Source organism: Mastigoproctus giganteus, chromosome 4 (assembly GCF_048544385.1).
Source record: "Mastigoproctus giganteus isolate SK-2022 chromosome 4, ASM4854438v1, whole genome shotgun sequence".
Lineage (NCBI taxonomy): Eukaryota > Metazoa > Arthropoda > Arachnida > Uropygi > Thelyphonidae > Mastigoproctus > Mastigoproctus giganteus.
The window spans coordinates 50,890,163-50,904,542 of NC_143578.1; the positions used below are offsets into that span (position 1 = coordinate 50,890,163).

General features: G+C 38.5%; 1 protein-coding gene across 2 annotated transcripts in view; it reads right to left on the bottom strand.

Annotated features, from left to right (window-relative positions):
- LOC150086722 (BRCA1-associated protein) overlaps window positions 1-14,380 on the bottom strand; it is a 141,005-nt gene that overhangs the window by 8,986 nt on the left and 117,639 nt on the right. The window lies entirely within an intron of this gene.

A 14,380-nucleotide genomic window follows, 5' to 3' on the forward strand; every position in this document is an offset into this window, starting at 1 on the left:
GCTGAGGCTTTTGCAATTACTAATGACCTCGCACAGATTTTTCATTTACCTGCCAGAATACGAGACAATCCTAAACACATAGTCAACAAGCTTGATCTTTTTCTCATAAACAATCCTTCAAAGTACACGGTCGAGGTGAGTGGTCCTATATACACCTTAGATCACAACTTGGTGATGGTCTCTCCTCCAATGGAGCCTTTCTCTCATGGCCATTCTCAATCTCGTGTGGTTTGGCATTACAAGAATGCAAAATGGGATGATCCGAGGGATTACTTTTCTTCTTTTTCTCGGTTGGATTACTGCTTCAAATCTTCTGAAGTCGTTTGCTCAGATTGTGTTAGTAAAATTATTCTTGTAGGGATGAAATCCTTTATTCCACCCTTCACCTGAAAATCTCATCCTTTATCTAAACCTTGGTTTTCCAGTAAATGTGCTAAGACTGTTCAAGATAAAAATGTTACATATCACAATTGGCTTGTATCTAAATCTCCAGGTTCATTTTTCTGCACGTCAAAGCTTGCAACAATTGTAAAGCAGTGATTAATCAGTCCAAACTAGATTTCGAACAGGCTAAGAGTAGAAAACATGCTTCTTGTCCAAAAGGTAGTCGAGCATTCTGGTCTCTTGCCAAAGCCACTGGCGCAACTTTAGCCCATCTTTATTCCCACTTCTGTCAAAATCAGATGGTTCTACTGCTACTTCAGGCAAAGATATAGCTGACCCGCTAGCATCCTACTTTTCTCCTAACTCATATATTGATGATCTTGGTAAATCACCTCCTACCATTCCCAGTACACTCCATTCAATACCTCCTGTGGTCTTCTGTTAGAAGGATTTTGAACAGTCTTGATGCTAAGAAAGTGCATGGTGCTGATGGTATTTTTCCACTTGTTCTCAAAACCTGTGCTCTTTAACTTACTCCTGTTCCGTGTCACCTCTGCCAATTTCTTATTCCAAAGATGTTTTCCCTTCTGCTTGAAATTTGCTCATATTCAGCCAGTTCTTAAAAAGGAAGATAAATCCCTCTCATCCAATTATCATCCTATTGCACTTACTTCTACTTTTTTAAAGTAATGGAGAATTCAATTAATTGCCAACTCAAACTGTCTAGAAACCTTCCATCTGATCAACAATCACCAGTACAGATTCTGCCAGTGACAATCCACTGGTGGTATTCTGGCTTATGTTTCACATCTATGGACAAATTCAATGGAAAATTTTGATGAAATTAAAGCAATTGCTCTTGACATTTCAAAGGCTTTTGATCGTGTTTTGCATAAGGCTCTTCTAAATAAGCTTCCATCTAATGGTTTATCAACTGTTTTTTGTAACTGAGTATCTAGTTTTCTCTCTGGTAGATGGCTCTGTCTTCTAACTTCTCCACTAATGCTGGTGTTCCCTAAGATTCAGTTCTTTCTCCCACCCTTTTCCTCTTGTATATTTATGGCCTGCTTCCATTTACTGGAAATCCTATACATAGTTTTACCGATGACAGCACATTGCATTCCGCCTTCCAGTTTGAGAAACTTTTCCCTACACAAACAGTTTCAACTTCTCGAATATCCACTGCCAATTCCTTAAATGCCGATCTCCAGTGGGGCAAAGACAACTTAGTTGATTTCAATCCTTCTAAACCTCAGTCCTGTCTTATATCTCGCAAAAAAGGATTCTTCTGCTCCTATGCTTATCTTCAATGACAGTGATTTATAGGCAAGATCACATATCTCTGGGCATTACCCTGACTTGGCATAAGCACATTACAAATATTGTTTCCTCCGCATCTAAAAAACTAGGTTTTCTCTTTTGCTCTCAGTGTTACTTTTCTTCCAAACAGCTCTTCAACTCTGTACAAATTGCAAATCCACCCTACCATGGAATATCATTCTCACAACTGGGGGAGTGCCCCAAAACCTCTCTCGGCCTTTTAGATTCCATTCAAAGAAGGGCACTTCGGTTAATTAATAACTCATCTCTAACAGTCTCTGTCTCATAGATGTACTGTTTCTGCTGCATGCCTTTTCTATAGATACTTTCATGGGCACTGTTCTTCTGAATTGGCTTCTATAATTCCTGCTCTCCTTTCCAAAGTAGTCTGAACAAGTGCCACACCAATCAGCATCCTTTTTACTGTCCAACTTTAAACTCCAGAACCAACTTTTCTTTTTTGTTTATTCATTCAACTTCCATTTTCTGAAACAACCTTCTTTCATAGGTATTTCCTGAAAATTACAATCTACAGAAATTCGAGTCTAATGTCAACACATATCTTCTTTCATCTTCTCAACCCATGCACAGTACTAAGTGCTATAGGTTCTATGCCTCTTGTGTTTGGAATTTTCATTAAAAAAAAAAAAAGAAAAAAAAAAAAAATCTTGGGTACGCCGCACATTTCAAAAAATATTTAAAAGGAAATAATTAGGAGAATTAACAGCTTATAAGTGGATAAATCATACAAAACCAGATGATATTGCTACTGTCAAAGACAGAAATTGAAAATGTATATTGAGCACACCTGAGCAGAGATGCCCTATGGCAGCTTCCAAATCCACATTGATAAATTAAAGTCATATATGTGCGCAACTGAAAAACAACTAAAATCTGGCAGAAAAGTGAACTTATCAGAAATCTGTGAAGTACTATAAATCTGATAAAACCCAAAAATTTGGCAGGTACACACACACACATCCCACCTAAAAATACTAAGTAAAATCCATTACTTATGCCTACTTCTACTTGGACTGTCTTCAGGAATTTCATTTCCCTCTTTAAAGCTTATCAATTCACTAATATTGATCTTTTCCTGTTTGTTGCTGACAAGCAATATGATGGGAGTTCAAGGAAGATTTGTATTCATCCAGATGTAGTTCTGATAGAAGGTTGAAACAAACACCATGTTTTACACTTTTTCAACACAGTCACTAGACAAAATAACACATTTTTTACAACTCTCAATACACTTCTGGAAGCCAGTTTTGTAGAAGTCCTCTGATTGTCATTCAAACCACAACTCAGCAGCAGAAATCACCTCATCACCAGCAGCAAAGTGCCTTCCATGAAGAAAGAACTTCAAGGCAAGAAAGAGGAAAAAATCAGAGGGTGCAAGGTCAGGGGAATAAGCAAGATGCAGCAAAAATTTCAGTTTTTCCTAGCACATCGACAACATTTCACATGCAACCTGTGCCCTTTCCTTCTTCTGATATAGTAATAGCCATATAGCACAAGAAAGCCACAGGTTTTTTCTGCACTGACCAAAAAAAAAAAAAAGTAGATAAGAAATTACAAATTATGTGCTTCCCTCCTTACATAAGTACCTATCCAGTGGACCTTTGAATTTATTCACACTATCAGCCTCAACTACCTGCAAAGGCAACCTGTTTCAGCAATCAGCAACTCACTGGCTAAAAGAAAATTTCCTACATTCTAGTCTAAACCTCTTCCACTGTAATTTGAATTTATGAAATTTCCCCCTTCATTCAATTTACTAACTCCTCTTAGAGCTTTATAAACCTCAATCACGTAAACTTTGAGGTGCCTGGCTGCCAAGCTCTGTAGCCAACATAATCGTAATCTTTCCTCATAAAGATGTACTTTTGCCAAACTCACCATATGAGAGTTGCCTGTCTTTAGATCCTTTCAAGAAGCTTAATGTTTTTTTTTTTTTTTTTTTCAGATGAGATCTCCATAATTGAACACAGTATTCCAATGTGGTTGTACAATTGCCTTATACAGTAGGATTATAGTATTATAACTTCCCTATCTCTACAGGATAATATTGTGATTTTAAATGTTTCTCACCAACCACGTATTAAAATAAGACATGGAAACTGGAATATTAAAAAACTGTGTGTTTACTTCTATATATTTACAATTAAAATAACTTTATAACTAAAAAGGATAAAATACATAAAATATATATATATATATACATCGAATAAATAAAATACATTAAAATACCGGGTTAAGAGCGATAAAACCGACCGTAGCTTTCGAAGGCTCCTGCCTTCTTCTTCAGCGGTAGCTTCCTTGTACTGCGGTGCATCTTAAGTACCAGCAGGTTCATGGTCTAAATCACGTGTTTCATCGCCATGTGTTCTATTCTCCTGTGTACTGGGACTGGAAGTGGCTCGGGAGCGCATCATATGAAATCGTTCATCCTTTCTGAGGATCGTAGCCTCAAAGAGGGGATAAATCTGCAAACCTTTGTCTCTATTGATGTTCTCTGTCGAACTAATCTGCAAACTCTCGAGCCACTTGTGGTCCCAGAACCTATGCGCCGATCAGTGATGATAGCTTCATCCGGGGAGATCTGGTGTTGCTTCTCCCAAAGATGCTCGGCCACGGCGGACTTACCATAATCTGCATTCCTTATTGCCTTAGTGTGCTCCCCCAGCCATTCTTTGAGACGGCACTTTGCTTCCCCTACATAACATTCCCCACAATCCAGGCATTTAATACTATAAACGACCCCACTAGCATTCTCTTTTTGAATGGGGTCTTTTACTTTTGACACGATTGTGTGCAGCTTCCTGCCTGGAATCTGCACACAACGCGTCTGATAATTTCTTAGTACCCTAGTTATATGCTCAGTTAAGCCCGGATAGTAGGGAATGTATGCAGTGGCTATTGGAGTGAAGGGTTCACCCCTCTGATTTTCTCCAATATACTTTTTATAATCCTCTGGGGTTAGCCACACTTTGTAAGATCCGCCATGACACGTTCATATTCTTCTTTCCTATCCTCGGAGGTACTACAGTGCAATTTTGCCCTGTCTATTAACGCTCTGACCACACTGTTCCTATGATGATTGGTCTTAGCAGAATTATAGTGCGAGTACTGGCCTTTACACCTTGGTTTCCTATAGACTTTAGTTTTTGGAACCAATACATCTAGGAATGGCAAAATTCCTTCTTCCTCTACCTCCGAGGTAAATTGTATGAATGGGGAGAAGCCATTTAAAAAATTCACCACTTCATTTTCACTCCCCTTTTGAATAATTGAGAATGTATCATCCACATATCTCTTCCATGGGCACATAGGGAGATCTCGACCATTAAATATTCTAGCCTTGAGCTCCTCCATAGCTAGATTACCTATAACTGAACTAATGGGGGAGCCCATGGCTGTACCGTTAACCTGCTTATACATGATATTACCAAAAATCATGGTGGTGCTTGAGAGGCATAGTTCTATACTTTTACAAATATCTTCTAAGTTTAATTGTGTTTTACTACTCAAGGTGGTATCATTCTGTAAGGCCATGTGTGCAAAAAGTGCCCCATGGTCGATAGGAATACACGTAAAAAGCGATGTCACATTGAAAGATATCATAGTTTCATTTTCTTCTGTGTGCTGACTTCTTATGAAGCACACAAAATATTTACTATCTTTGACGCTGAATTCGGAAGTTCCTACTAATGGAGACAGAATTTTGGCCAGGAAACCAGACAAGGCATATGTGGGACTATCACTAAATGAAACTATAGGTCTAAGTGCTACACCCACTTTGTGTATTTTTTTGTAAGCCATAAAATCTCGGTATTTTGCTCCCTGTAGCGTGTAATGTCAAATAATGTTCTTTGGAAATTTTGTTGGACTTTAGCCAACTCTGGGCTTTTTGAATGACCTTATAAGTTGTTTGATCATTCAATAGATCTAACGCTTTACTTAGATATGCCTCTTTATCAAGGACCGCCGTTAGCCTTCCTTTGTCTGCCGGTAAGACCACAATACTGTCATCTTGTTTGAGGCTCCTAAGTGCTAATTTCTGTTTCACACTAAGATTAGCGGGGGCTCTCTTGGCTTGACTCAGAATGGATGCTGTTTTAGCTCGAATTTCATTTGCCCTATCTTCGGGTAACTTAATTATCGCTCTTTCCACACCCATCGCTATTTCTGCAATGGGTATTTTAGGCAGACTCATAGCAAATTTTGGTCCTAAATTTAAAACCTCTATCCGTTCTTTGGTTAGTTGCTTGCTGCTCATGTTCACTATAAAATCAAGTCTGGAAACCCATCTAGCAGACACTTTACTCATATACAACTGTTGATAGATGATGTTCTCTACAGGATAATGTTTGATAAATCATCAATAGAATACCGTGTGCTTTCCTGGCCACCTGCTTACAGTGCTCAGAAAACTTCACATCTGCTTGTATTATAACTTCCAGATCCCTTTCTTCCTCTACTGTTTTTTTTTTTGATTCAGTTCTACCAAGCACATAATTTATTCTGGGGCTGCTATTCCCCAAATGCAAGATTTTTCATTTTTCTGCATTAAATCATAGCTGCCACTTTTTTGACCATTCTTGCAGCCTGTTCAAGTTATCCTGAAGGAGTGCCTTGGTACTGATCATTAACTACTCTTCCAATCTTTACATCTGCAAATTTTAACATAAAGCCTTCTATCCTATCATCGATGTTATTTATGAAAATTAGAAACAATACTGGTCCAAGCACCGATCCTTGGGGACCCCACTTCTGATTTTACACCAATCTGAAGGATATCCATGAATTACAACCCTCTGCCTTCTGCTCTGCAGTCACCCAGCAATCCATCTTAGAATTTTTCCAGTAATTCCAACATATTCCAGCTTATACAGTAATCTCTCATGAAAGACTGAGTAAACTACCCTTCTAAAATCCAAATAAACTGTCTATTTTGAAATTGTTCGCTACATGCAGCCTAAGAGTAACTGTGTCAAAACAGCCCACTAAGTGAATTAAACATGATCTTCTCCTAACAAAACTATGTTGTGTGTTATTCAGAATGCCATATCTATTTAAATGTCCCTGGATTGCAATCTTAATCAGTGAAAGTCTGGAAACCCATCTAGCAGACACTTTACTCATATACAACTGTTGATGGATGATGTTCTCCACAGACCATACACTAATTTGCAGCTCTGCAGCTAGTTCTTTGATGCTTATACAGTGATCTTCCAGAATTAATGCCATAATCTTTGCAATACTCTTGTCTGTTACAGCAGTTGCTGGGTATCCTGGGAATTTTTCATCATTCATTGGGGTTGTTCTGTATTTGAACTGTTTATACCAATGTTTACCAACACTGGACAGTCTTCTCCATAAACAGCAACCATTTTTTCATGATTGTTTTGGGTGTTTTTTCTTGAATAAAGAGGAACTGCATCACTGATCTGTATTCCACTTTATCCATTGTGACACTTCATTAGATTCAGCAATAAAAAAAAAAACTGTCAGATCGAAACCAAAATTTGTGTAGTTGCTATAGAGACTTCAAAGTATCAAACAAAAAAAACTTCATCTTTCTATCACAACTACTTCTGGGTGAATACAAATTTTTTATTTTTTTTTAATATATGAAAGATATTGTAATAACTTTAACTCAAAGCATAATAGGAACCACATCACAAAAAAATAATGTCACTAACTTTGTCCCTCCATACTGGTATTATTTCCCTCTCACTATAACCATGGTCACAAAAAGAACATTTTGAAATTTTACAGTTTCTGTTTGGACAGGTTGGAGTTTCTAAATCAGACCCACAAAAATCCTTCCATAGCTTTAGCTACTCTGAAGTGAATGCTCAAGAATCTGAGATAACTAAAAAGTTGAGCCTAACTAAAAAAGTCAGCGGCTACAACATCTAAATGTCTTGTGTCTAATTAACTACCAAAACTACCGAAATTGAAAGTTTTAAAATAAAATATAACTTTTTTTTCACAAGTTTCTGACTTGACAATGTCAACTAAAAAATGAAAAAAAAATCCAGAATGATGCAGTCACTGAATAGCTTCATAAGAAATTTTAACATCCAAGAACATACATAAAGCTATATGTTAGGTGATGCCTTCACATGCAATGACGAAGAAGAAGAAGTAGGTATTCAAATTCCATCTCAGCTTAGAAGATTATAAAGTGTCTGGAAGGCCTTCCACCGTTAGAACAGCTAAAACTGTCAACTAAATCCAAGATGATAATAAAAGACAAAAGACAACACCCACTATACAGCTAGTATGTTTAAAGTATCAAAGGAAAGTAGCATATAGTTTTTTTTTTTTTTCATGTAAACCCCAAACACGAGAGGTATTAGAACCTATAGTACTTAGTACCGTGCTTGGGTTGGTTTGTTGTTTGTTATTTGGTTTTTAGGAGCATTAGCAACTAAGGCCATGTTGCTCCGGGACATGCGGTGGTCATTCCCTGACCTTTCCGCATTCTCCGTATTTGGTGGTGACGGGCTCGAACCCCGGTCTAATCAAGAAGCGTGTGCTATGCACTGCTGCTCCTTCCCACCTGGCTAAGGAGGCGCCAAGCTTGGGTTGGAGGTTGAGAAGACAAAAGAAGATATTTGTTGACATTGGACTTGAACTTCTGTAGACTGTAATTTTCAGGAAATACGTATGAAGGAAGGTTGTTCCAGAAAACGGCAGTTGAATGAATAAACGAGGAAGATGAAAAGTAGGTTCTGTGAGTTTGAAGTTGGACAGTAAATGGATGTTGGCGGCACGTGTTCCGACAGTTTTGAAAGAGAGAGCGGGAATTATAGAAGCCAATTCAGAAGAACAGTGCCCATGGAAGTATCTGTAGGAGAGGCATGCAGCAGAAACAGTACGTCTATGAGACAGCGAGTGGAGAGACTGTTAGAGATGAATCTTTAATTAACATAACTGCCCTCTTCTGAATGGAATTAAGAAGCCTGAGAGAGAGAGGTTTTGGAGCCACCACCCAAGATGTGGGAACAATATACAGAGTGAGCAGCTGTTTGGAAGAAAAGTAATGCCGAGAGCAAAAGAGAAAACTAAGTTTTTTAGATGCGGAGGAAGCAATATTTGTATCGTGCTTGTGCCAAGAGAGATTAGAAGTCAGGGTAATCCCCAAAAGAGATATCATTTTGCCTAGAAATTGGAGTGTCACTAAAGATAAGCATAGGAGCAGAAGAATCCTTTTTGAGAGATATAAGACAAGACTGAGTTTTAGAAGGGTTGAAATAAACTAAGTTGTCTTTGCCCCACTGGAGAATTACCTGAAGATCGGCATTTAAGGAATTGGTAGCAGATTTTCGAGAAGTTTAAGCTGATTGAGCAGGACAAGGTTTCTCAAAATGGAAAGTGGAATGCAATGTGCTATCATTGGCAAAACTATGGATAGGATTTCCAGTCAAAGGAAGAAGGTCATTAGTATACAAGAGGAAAAGAGTGGGGGAAAGAACTGAACTTGGGGGACACTGGTGTTAGTGGAGAAGTTATAAGACAGAGAGCCATCTTCCATCACCCTCAGTGAGCGATCAGAGAGAAAACTGGATAACTAAATACTAAAAACAGTTGGCAAACCATAAGATGGAAGCTTGTTTAGAAGACCTTTATGCCAAACACAATCGAAAGCTTTTGAGATGTCAAGAGCAACTACTTGTGTTTCACCGAACCTTTCCATTGAATTAGTCCATAAATGGGTAACATAAGTCAGAATATCACCAGTGGATCAACACTGACGGAATCCATACTGGCGATTGTTGATCAGACGGAAGGTTTTTAGGTAGTTTAAGAGTTGGTGGTTAATTGATTTCTCCATTACTTTAGAAAGAGTAGAAGTAATTGCAATGGGACGATAATTGGATGGGAAAGATTTGTCACTCTTTTTAGGAACTGGCTGGATATGAGCAAATTTCCAAGCAGAAGGAAAAACACCTTTGGAATAAGAAAGTGAAAAAAGAATAGGAGTAAGTCAGGAGCACAGGTTTTGAGAACAAGTGGAGAAATACCATTGGGACCTGGCGCTGTTTGTTTGTTTGTTATTTGGTTTTTAGGAGCATTAGCAACTAAGGCCATATTGCTCCGGGGATATGCAGTGGTCATTCCCTGACCTTTCCGCATACTCTGTATTTGGTGGTGATGGGCTCAAACCCCGGTCTAATCAAGAAGCCTGTGCTATGCACTGCTGCTCTTTCCTACCTGGCTACGGAGGCGTCCGGAGCTTTCTTAGCATTGAGATTTGTCAAAATCCTTCTGACATCTTTTTGACGGAAGACCACAGGAGGCATTAAATGGGGCGTGTTGGGAATGGTGGGAGGTGTTTTACCAAGATCATTAACACATGAGTTGGAAGAAAAATGGGATGCTAGCAGGTCAGCTTTATCCTTGGCTGAAGTGACAACAGAACCATCTGGTTTGGACAGAGATGGAAGAACAGATGGGCAAAAGTTGCGGCCAATAGCTTTAGCAAGAAACCAGAATGCTCGGCTACCATTAGGGCAAGAAGCAAGTTTTCTACTCTTAGCCTGTTCAAACTCTAGTTTGGACTGATTAATAACTGCTTTACAATTGTTGCGAGCTTTGGTGTAGGCAGAAAATGAAATTGAAGAATTAGAAACAAGCCAATTATGATATGCAACATTCTTCTCTTGAACAGCCTTAGCACATTTATTGGAAAACCAAGGTTTAGATAAAGGACGAGATTTTAAAGTGGAGTGTGGAATAAAGGATTCCATTCCTGCAAGACTAATTTCACTGACACGATCTAAGCAAATGTTGACATCAGAAGTTTTTAAACAGTAATCCGACCAAGGAAAAGAAGAAAAGAAGTCTCGCAGGTCATCCCATTTTGCATTCTTGTAATGCCAAACAACACGAGGTTCGGAATAACCATGAGATGAAGGTTCCATTGGAGAAGAGACAATCACCAAGTTGTGATCTGAAGTGCCTAAAGGACCTCTCACTTCGACCATGTACTTAGAAAGGTTGTTTGTGAGAAAAAGATCAAGCGTATTGACTGTATGATTAGGATTGTCCGGTATTCTTGTAGGTAAATGAACAATCTGTGCAAGGTCATTAGTAACTGCAAAAACCTCAGCATCTCAACCAGCTGGGTCGGTGTGACTAGAAAATGGAAGCCAGCTGAAGTTGTGAACATTAAAATCACCAAGGAAAATTACCTCACTGTTAGGAAAGTTGGACTGGAGAAAGTCAAGATGCAAAGAGAGGAAGTCAAAGAGCTCCAAGTGATTAGTGGAGTTGGGAGAACAGTAGAGACAACAGATGAATCTGACACAATGAGGTAGAGAGATTTTAAGCCAGAGAAGATCAAAGAGAGGAGATTCCAAATTGCCATTGTCTCTGACAGGGAACATCAAAACGGACATATGCACAAGTACCACCTTTGATACGAAAGGAATCATACAGCAAATAATTTGGGCATCTGAGATGAGCAGTAGTTGAATCAACTGATAGCTGAGATTCTGTCAGAAAAAGTAAATGGGGTTTGGCAGATTGCAAGTGGAAACGGACATCCTTGAGATTAGAATTGAGGCCACGTATATTTGTGAAATGAATTAGGAAGTGCTTGGGAGGTTTAGATCTTTTTGCAGATATGCTTGCTCTATTAGTTTGACAATTCATGGTGTATTCAATAGTAATAAAAAGTGGGTGGGACATGCTGTATGAAGTAATGAAATTTTTGGATATTGCGTACACATGGTAAGAATATACCCAGATCCTTGACATAACGTGGCCTCGACAATGCTCCTCACATACACACTACTCGGACTCCCTCCAGTCACTATCTGGCAGATTAGAGGTAGCAAGATTATACACTAGCTGATCCGGAAGCCTCTTGGAGAGTTACCAATAGGTTCGGTCCGGCGTACTAACTAGCGGCCGGCCTGTGAACACCGTTTTAGAGCTGTACCCTCGAAATGTAAGGAATATCGGATCTCGCTACGATGTTCATCATAATCTCAAAAGTCATCAATCATACTGCATGATGGAAGAGGTAGGGAAGGGTTGACCAGAACTTAGCTCTAGAGACTAAACATGGGTTCCACCACTTCAAGCCTCCAATAAGCAAAGTGGTGGTATTGCACTGGTTGATGAGAGTCATCTACCACCTAGTACGGCCTGGTAACATAGAGGGGTGGTGTTCCTCCATGTGGTGTGGGAGCCACACCTTGACCACTGCTTACGTTGGTTCACACTTGGGTGGTCACCAACCATGTACTTGTGCATGGAGGTTATACCCAGGATTACTAACAGTCCCACCATCGTGAAGGTGCAAGCAGAGGATTTGGCTGTCACAGACCATCCGGACTTCGCTGAAATTGAAAGTCAAGTCCACTTGACTTGAGTGTCACCCAAATATCAGTTCCCTCAATGTTTTAGACTCCCAGGGAGCAAATACAGCTTGTCTGGCATATCTGAGAGAATGTCTGTGACAACCTCAAGGACCTAGTGTCCAAGGAATCAAGAAAGTTCCTGTACATTGGGCTTCAAGGGCAGACAAAGAATTTTACAGTGACTTTTGTGATTATAGATTAGACCTGACATCACTACTTCTAACCTGAAAGGAAAATAAGTCTAAGCAATTGGAAGCACCCTTCATTTCCCACACCAAAGGAAGCAAAATCCATTCCTTCAGCTGATAAGGTAATGGCATTAATCTTCTAGGGTTCTGAGGTTTGTTGTTAGTGGGTTATTCAGAAAAGGGCCAGACCATCTCAGAGGAATATTACTTACTCTTCACTTTTGCAAAAGTTATGCAAACAATAAAGGCTAGGTGCACATAAAACTTAAAAATAAAGTTGTGCAATGATTTTTTTGCAGTTTTATCCTTGAGAAAACCATTAATGGCACACTGACTGGGGGTTTAAACATCTTGAATTATCCATCTTATTTATCTGATTTAGCACCAATCTTTCATCTTTTCTTGAAAAGATGAAATTTTGTGTGGACTCATTATCACACAGATCCAGGTGTCATGGCTGTCATCAATAATTTTTTCCAAGGCCACTGACAAAACTTTCTTTCAGGATGGATTAAAGCTTTGAAGAAATAGTGGCAGAAATATATCAATAAGAAAACAATTGTCTAGAAAAATAACAGCCATTTATCTTTCTTACTCGCTTCTCTTTGTAGTTAGGATTATATAACTGTTTCAGAATTAAGACATATTTGTAGATTTTTATGCTGTTTGAATTGATTATGTCATAAGTAAATTTGTTAGCAGATCATGGGAATGTATATTGTTATTCACTTCAGTGTTAGCACTGCTTTGTTAATTAGCAACAGAAAGCACAAAAGTTTCTTAGTTTCACATTCTTCTATAATACACTAAACTGATTTGATGTGTTTAACTGAATATTGTTCAAAAAAAAAAAAAAAAATTGCAACTTTTAGACTGACATATTTGTAAACATTAGTACAGCCACTATCATCAGCTCATTCAGAAAAAGAAGTTAAATGAGAAATAATGATTTGTGTCTGCATTATTTACATCACATCATATTTCACTGTAAACAAAATATTAGTGAAGGTATAGGATGCTATTCCAAAGCAGGGATCAAAATAGCATGACAAAGGAATACTAATCTGGGTGCTCTTGTCAAATGGCCTCAATTAGAAACTTTGTGCTGAATGGTGAACAATTCAATGTATTATGAGTGAAAATACTAATACTAACCAACAAAATTGTGGTCAAGAATTCTTAAAATAATCCATCCAAAATATAAGAGCACACTAGTTAGTTTTATGGCACATCAACATCTTAAGCCAATTGCACAAGTGTTTTGTGTCTTTAAAAGTTGTGTGCTCACTGGCTGACCTGCATGTTGTTGAGGCTGAAAAACCTGAAACAACTTAAGAGAGAAAAATTGTACTGCCTCTGCCTGAGATCAGCTAACTACATCCTGAATGGAGGACTTTAAGAATTCCTCTGCCTTCCAATGGGATTCAAAATCATACCTTCCTAAATGAGAATACTGCACTCAATCCTTTATGACAAAGTAGTGGTTTCCCCACTATACTTTTACCAAAGATGAGGAGTGCACTACACCTAACCTATAAATTGTACTTAGTGCAATTTGGAGGACAGGGTTTGTGTGGTGGGGAGATAAATGGTACTTGATTGGCTTTACAAGTATGAGTTACTCTCTGTTCTGGAACTCTTATTTTTCTCTGCTCAGTCCAATCAATCTATCTCATATGACTGAGGGATGTGACAGAAAATTAAGCGGAAAGAAAATGTTTTTTTGCGAGTTCTTTTGAACTAGATGTAGTTTTTGTTTTTTTTTAATTATCATTATTGTGTATAAAATTATGTCATGTGTTTATGGGCTGAAAAAACTCAGCTAACTACAGCCCTGACTGAAGAAACTTAACAATTCCTCCTCTGGATTTATAACATAAAACCAGACTATACTGGAGAGAAAGAGAAAGGAAAAGGGAAGGAAATGGAAATTTACCTAATATGATTTTGGCACACCGTGGACCTCTGTAAGCATGGGACAATGAAAATCCTCTACCATATGGTGTCACACAGAAATCATATACAATGTAATATAGCTTTTTAGCACAGGCTCAGTGGCACCACAACCATGATCATCCAAATTGGTTTATGCCAACTTCAGGCATA